The sequence below is a fragment of the Rhipicephalus microplus genome, chromosome X (genome assembly GCF_043290135.1).
Source record: "Rhipicephalus microplus isolate Deutch F79 chromosome X, USDA_Rmic, whole genome shotgun sequence".
In the NCBI taxonomy this organism is placed as follows: domain Eukaryota; kingdom Metazoa; phylum Arthropoda; class Arachnida; order Ixodida; family Ixodidae; genus Rhipicephalus; species Rhipicephalus microplus.
The window spans coordinates 54,984,637-54,991,975 of NC_134710.1; the positions used below are offsets into that span (position 1 = coordinate 54,984,637).

General features: G+C 46.3%; 1 long non-coding RNA gene across 1 annotated transcript; it reads left to right on the forward strand.

Moving 5' to 3' along the window:
- Positions 1-1,224: 1,224 nt before the first annotated feature.
- On the forward strand, positions 1,225-2,905 carry LOC142775316 (uncharacterized). Its single transcript, XR_012886735.1, has 3 exons — positions 1,225-1,562; positions 2,187-2,280; positions 2,675-2,905. It is a non-coding gene; the product is annotated as an uncharacterized LOC142775316 (long non-coding RNA).
- Positions 2,906-7,339: the final 4,434 nt, after the last annotated feature.

The window sequence follows — 7,339 nt, forward strand, 5'->3', positions numbered from 1 at the left end:
ATTGCCTTAGTATGTATTTTTGCTCGAAGTGCAGCTCGCAAATGGCATCGGTGACTTGCAAGGGCCGATCAGCGCGGTTGAGATTCTGGTCCCATAGCCGGCGTCTTTCTTCGTCTTGAGGTACTCCAAAGAGTGAGAGCTTGGGCTGGTTTTTAACTCTGCTGTATCCGGTTTGGCAGCCTACGACACAACAGTAATTTCTACGCCTAGACGTGCTCATCCTCTAATCTTTTGAAGCAGCTTGGAACGCTCCGTTATGCAACCAGCAGACACATATCTGCGCACGCAAACGTGCCGTCTGCCGCGTATTCTTTGTCCAGACGGCTTTGCTCAAAGGGAAATACAAACCTACGCGTTCACGAAAAAAAGCATACATTTTATTTCATGTCACTTGTTTTTGTCTCTAATAATGTGTAAAAAAAGAACCAGGAGACAAATTGTGAAAACAGCGCACGAACGACGGTGCATCGAACAGACGACGGCGCGTCGAGCAGACGACAACATCGAGCGCTCAGCGTCCCCGCCAGCGCGTCGTGCGGCCCGAACCGCCGCACGACTCGCACGCTCCCGCCGAAACTGACGTCACTTCAGGAGAAGGCTACTGCAGCGCCACCAAATTTTCCGCCGTTTTTGCTTCACCCGCACCGCTTGCCGCCGGCCACAGTGGACCCACTCCCCCATTCTAGTACACTCTAGTTGAGATTCTGGTCCCATAGCCGGCGTCTTTCTTCGTCTTGAGGTACTCCAAAGAGTGAGAGCTTGGGCTGGTTTTTAACTCTGCTGTATCCGGTTTGGCAGCCTACGACACAACAGTAATTTCTACGCCTAGACGTGCTCATCCTCTAATCTTTTGAAGCAGCTTGGAACGCTCCGTTATGCAACCAGCAGACACATATCTGCGCACGCAAACGTGCCGTCTGCCGCGTATTCTTTGTCCAGACGGCTTTGCTCAAAGGGAAATACAAACCTACGCGTTCACGAAAAAAAGCATACATTTTATTTCATGTCACTTGTTTTTGTCTCTAATAATGTGTAAAAAAAGAACCAGGAGACAAATTGTGAAAACAGCGCACGAACGACGGTGCATCGAACAGACGACGGCGCGTCGAGCAGACGACAACATCGAGCGCTCAGCGTCCCCGCCAGCGCGTCGTGCGGCCCGAACCGCCGCACGACTCGCACGCTCCCGCCGAAACTGACGTCACTTCAGGAGAAGTAGGGTTCCTCGATGCGCGCTCTCCCCTCCGCCGCCTTGGAGGGTGGAGTCATTCTGTGAGGGGGTGAATGCCGCCTTCCGATCGGCGGCCGCCATTCGGCTCCCCCCCCGCCTCGCTAGAGTGTGCTAGCCCCGTCGCGTCTGGTTTGTGTGAAACAGGTGCGCGGCGTTTTATAGCGTTTTCTCGGGCAAAATGCCCGGGTGTTGCGTGCCACAGTGCACAAACCACTCGCGAAATGGCTATAGGATGTTCATATTTCCAAAAGATCCGAAAAGGCGACTCCTGTGGCTGGTAAAGATCAAGCGCGACAAGTGGCAACCCACGGACCGTTCGTGTTTGTGCAGCGTAAGTTATGCCATTTCAGAATTTTTGATCGCGATCGAGCCTGATGTGATTGACTCACTTATACGCAAGCTGCAGAAGGACTGTAGTCGATGAGGGTTGCAACGTGGGCTTGTTGGTTACTCATGTGAAAGGCTTTTGGTGCAGAAGGACGCCAATGACTGTTCAGAAATCTGACCCCGATCGGGCTTAATCGCTATCACCAGTGCACCGGGTGCAATACTCGTTCATTTGCATGCTATGTACATGCGTATTGTTCATTTTGGATAGCACAAAATGCGTTGTTCTTGATCGCTTGTTGTACACAAGCTGCAATTGCGCAGAGATGTGCGCCTACGTTGTCGCTTGTTGCTACCGGCGCCTTCAACAATTTGTTTTTGTAACATCACATTGAAAGCACGCATCCCGTCAGTTCATTATCAAAGAATATTTTCTCACTGTCCCTGTTTTTTTCAGAAAGAAATTGACAATTTTCCCTTCTTTATTATTAACTCCAACTACAACAGCCCCTAAAATTCCCTTATCACTCTTTACGCATGTCCCTGAAAGTGTTGGCTGTTGTGGTCTGCTTAGAAGGTTTTTGTGAAGATCTTTGAGACCTGATCATCGCGTGTTTCCGCGCTGCAGGGACATTTCGAAGAAACCGCATTTGAGCATAACCGTGCGGACGGCTGGAAAAAATTGAAGCCGAATGCTCTGCCAACAATCTTTTCGTTCAGAGGTAGGAATCCACTTATTTTCGCGTTAACGGAAGTTTGCGAGTTTGCTTCCTAATTTTGTTCCTTGTTCCAATCTTAGTCAGTTCCACGTTTAGCACTGTTATTGCCGGTCTTCTTAAGAGTCACATGGAGGGTCTAACCAGGTGTTTCTTCAAAAACAGAAAAAAAACGCACATTACAGAAAAACGCTCTTAATACCTTCGGTCAATGAAATCGCTCGTTTCCTCCATTTTTATCGAGAGGTGAATTAACCGCACCTGCCATCCAGAAGCAGGATAATGACAACTTCGCACTTTGTTTATTTTTATTTCTATGCGTAGCGACGCTCAGAGCATGTTCGTTCATAATGATAAAAGAATCTGCCAGCTGATATGCAACATATGTGTGTTTTTTTAGCGATGCCTAAGCACAGGAAGCCACCAAAAGAAAGGTTTTTACCACAAGGGACGCCTGTGGCCGCAGAAGAAAGTTGTTCTCTGCACAGTCAACCCCATGCTTCTGATACCTCAGCGACAGAAATTCAAGAACAACATGTCAACGACATATATTAACGACATGTCAACGAAATATATTAAAGTTATCGATGAAATAAACAAGCTATGGCATCAGAAATTGCCGTATATTGAACGCAATTTGCTTTCTTATTGTTGAGAAGCCGTGTGGTCGCTTCATTTTAACGATATCGACGAACGCTTTATTACAGTTACTAATTTATAATATATTCCAGCGGAAAACACGCTAAACCGGGTTTGATAGTCAGTGTCTGCGTGCGAGTCATGATTTAATGCCATAAAAGCCGTATGTAGAGCCCCAAATAGTATATGTATTGAACAATTTTTTTGCCCATCTGCTATTTACAGTAAGGTAAAAAAGATGAAAACAAAATTCAGAATACTGTGCGTTGCAGGGTGCGGTCCGTAAATGGAGTAGCTGATGAATAATTCGAAAACTAGATCTGAAAATATGGTGTGCAATCACAGTTTTTCTCTTTTCTCGTGACAGCACGTTGTTTTTTTTTATTCTTTTTTGACCGGCAGGCAAACTGTTTTTACACTTTTGTGAAAGGCACAAAACACACAGACACAATGAAAGGTTATGGGACTTGCGTGCGTGTGTTTCGCATCTTTAACCAGTATAAATAGTTACCGACTAGCCCAAGAAGATGCTAACTGAAGATGTTAACGTGGCTGGCGTGGACGGTAGTATTCTGCTGCGAACAACTCCAGCTGCTAATGTCGCTTTAAAAATAAAGATTAGAGAATAGAAATCTGAGACCTTGACACTCCCGATGCGAAAACTTTGTATTTTTGTCATGTTGTTTGAGTACCACTCGTTTTGACACAACGAACTCTGCATGCAGCCGCGCGACGCCCGTTGGCTGCCTATCGTGGCTATAGGTGGCCTGCGGAGAGGGCATCCTAATGGCGGACGGACGCCGTAGCAGACGACGCTGTTGTCTCCACCCTGCAAGGGGGCGCGCGCAGCGCATCGAGGAACCCTAAGGAGAAGGCTACTGCAGCGCCACCAAATTTTCCGCCGTTTTTGCTTCACCCGCACCGCTTGCCGCCGGCCACAGTGGACCCACTCCCCCATTCTAGTACACTCTAGTTACAACCGTAGATATAGATAGATAGATAGATAGATAGATAGATAGATAGATAGATAGATAGATAGATAGATAGATAGATAGATATCAAAGCAAGGACTGTTTCTGTGTTGAACAGGATTAACCTAAAAAAGAGAATAACAGAAAGGAGAAGGATAAAGAACGGGGCAGCGTCGGCTTACGCACATCGTGGTTTGGGTACAGATTACTTGAAACTATTGCCTCTTATACACACCGCTATTCTTTCCCCCTGGTAGTCGATGGTTTCGTAGCTTACCTAGCCTGGTAGAAAGTGCCATTACACAATACAACGATGACATTGTTATGGCATTGTTATGGCCTGTTGGTGGGCTATAGCTTCTAGATCATTTCAGCTGTCGCACGCATATTGTGGCAGGGAACGCCGATTGAGAAAAGTTGTGACAACATCAATTCGGGAGAATTCGCATGCGTTTTTGAACATATGCGATGATTTAGATGGTAGTTCCCGTATGTTCTCGATGATAGTTCCCGATGATAGTTCCCGTATGTGCCACCGTGGACGCTCAACAGACCATTGGTGTCTCTTCATATACCCGGAATCATGAAAAAGCGTCGCGTTACTTGTGCTGCCTTCTAATAATTCTCTTTGGTACATTTAGTGGAACAATACGATTATTCTATTCTTACGTGCACCGCTAGATCTGGTATACTTCATGCGCCCCGGCTGCGGTCTTCGTGATCCCTCGTTTGGGTATACCTCTCGGAAGTACAAGTTAGACAATAAGCCATCTTCGACAGCTGCAGAACTTGTTCTAATACGAGAGGCCATCCAGTTTCTGTCCGGCCAAGCACCACGTAAATGGTTGATACTTTCTGATTCGAAATCCGGATTGCAAGCCATTTACTTTTACTAAACAAACTGACAACATTTTACGTTCGCTTCAGAAATCACTAAAGCATTGGAGCTCACACAGAGGATTGGTCAAACAGCCACGTTGCATCTCACACTACGGAGTGGAAGGCAATAAGCTTGCATATGCTCAAGCAAGAGCCGCTGTGTGCCCCAATTCAGGTGAAAGTGCCGTACTCGAGAAGGGACGTAAACTCTTTATTGAAATCGCTCATGTGAGAGTGCAGCACAACTGATTGATTGGTCGCAGCCTGACCATCGGTGCAGGCGGCTGCGAGACACTGATCCGGAGATGACTTTTTGCCTGCCGACAAAAATGAACCGAAGCAACTCCACTTTTCTACACCAGATTCACCTGGGTGTTGCATTCACTTGCCACGACGCTCACCTTTTTCTTTATTGCGACATAGCCTTGCCCTTAAGGCACCTATTTCGCCGTGCGGTCAGCTAGCCCGAACTGGGAATGGTGCCAAGTGTGTGAAACAACGGCGCATATATTTTTTGAATGCCTACCTTACGTGTCGCAACGAGAAACGCTCGCTTCAACGCTGGCAGCAATCGGCATGGCAACGACAAGTGAAAGTAACATCTTATCAGCGATGTGTGATGAAACAAGAACAACTGTTATAAGAACTGCGATTGTTCTTTTTTCAAGCGCAGGACTGGACACTAAACTCTAGCGAAGCCTCAATTCTGCGTGGTTCCCGATAGCGTTAAAGAGCTCGTTTCGCAGAAACTTCAGTGTCGGCGTCGGTGTCAGCGTCGTTGGTTGTGAGCGAAAAATTATCATCTTATGCGTGACCGAAAACTCGAGAACGATGCAAATAAAATAAATAAACCGAACCAGGGTTGTTTGGGCTCGAGTGGGGATTGAACCAGGGTTGTTTGCGTGGCAAGCAGATGTTCTACAACACGACCACGCATTTGTTTTTTTTATGCATGAAATCATCATCAGTAAAGTACACAAAACATACTTCATCAGAGCCCCGCCGTGGTGGTCTAGTGGCTAAGGTACTTGGCTGCTGACCCGCAGGTCGCGGGCTCAAATCCCGGCTGCGGCTGCTGCATTTACAATGGAGGCGGAAATGTCGTAGGCCCGTGTCCTCAGATTTGGGTGCACGTTAAAGAACCCCAGGTGGTCAAAATTTCCAGAGCCCTCCACTACGGCGTCTCTCATAAACATATAGTGGTTTTGGGACGTTAAACCCCACAAATCAATCAATCAATACTTCATCAGAAGTACTACAAATACACACAAGCGTGAAGAACGGGAAGCCACTCCAGAACGGGGTCAAAAGTCTCAACAACACTGCGCACTTGAGCAGCTTCTTCTCGGAAGCTTGTGAAAGTTGTAAAAAAACAAAAAAAAAACTTCCTCTGCTCGGAAATGCAGTGAAAGTAGCTTTCATGTTTCCCAAACACACGCGTCCTTATACGTGCTTCACAATGCAACATAAAATAATGCAGTAATAATGCGTGGTACAAGCGTCCATTGCCAACGGGTGTCAGTATATGTGATTATCATAATGGATCCGACGTTGAAAGCCGGTACCCCCACTACAAAAGGCACACACGCTACTCCGCCTATATTCTCTTAAGGCTGCGTATAGTGGGTGCAGAGAAAATTCCAATTTTTTTTCATGCACCAAGTGTTTGAAATACGCACTAAGACATAGGCGTGTCAGCCGGGGGGGGGGGGAAGCAACGGGTTGCTACCTCCCCACCCTTCACCAAGATGAGCTAGGGGGGCTGTCTCCCCTCACTTCTGACAGTGGTCAATGTTGGCTGCACGATGGGAAACAGACAACTAAGGCGATGTTTTCTTTGACCACAGTAATCACTCAGTTATAATATTGCGAGGGAATCAATATATCACGAGAAAATGTTACATATAATGAAATCTTTCCAACCATTCTGCTGTGAAGACTTTTCTAGAAAACTCTTTGCTGTGTGGACCTCTGTAAAACGCTCTCGCTCGTTGTGCTGTAGCATTGCAGAGCAGGCTAACCCTGAACAGGGCCCTATAAGATTACATCACTGGCTCATGCTTTTGTTCTGCAGTGCCTGGCTGGCTGATGCAGCTACAGATAGGAATGAGCAAAGTTTTTATGGACTAATGATATCACTTGCTGCTTCACGAAATAATTTTTCTTCCGTAAAAAAGGAATAGCGTCACCACTGCTCTATCGAAGCTTCTGTGAGCCTATGAATGTGATGAATTCTTTTCAATGTTTAGTTTTGCTGTACTGAAAGAGGAAAAAAAAAAGGTTTGCGCTTCAGTCTCCGATCAACATAATCTGTGATCACGTTTGCTGTGATCAGTTTTGTGATCAGATGGCTGCAGCTTTCAAAGTGGTGAACAATAAAACAGTAGAATCGAGCAGTGCCATGGGAAATTCAGCTTATAATTTTTCCATGAAACTTGATCCCACGAACCAGGGAGATAGTTAAAGTCAGTGGTTTTCTGCACTAAGTAGACGTAAAGAAGCACACACTTGCATCGCTGCTTATTCAAAGATCAACTAGTTGTATTTATGCAGAGAGTCGTGAGGTGATGCATAAA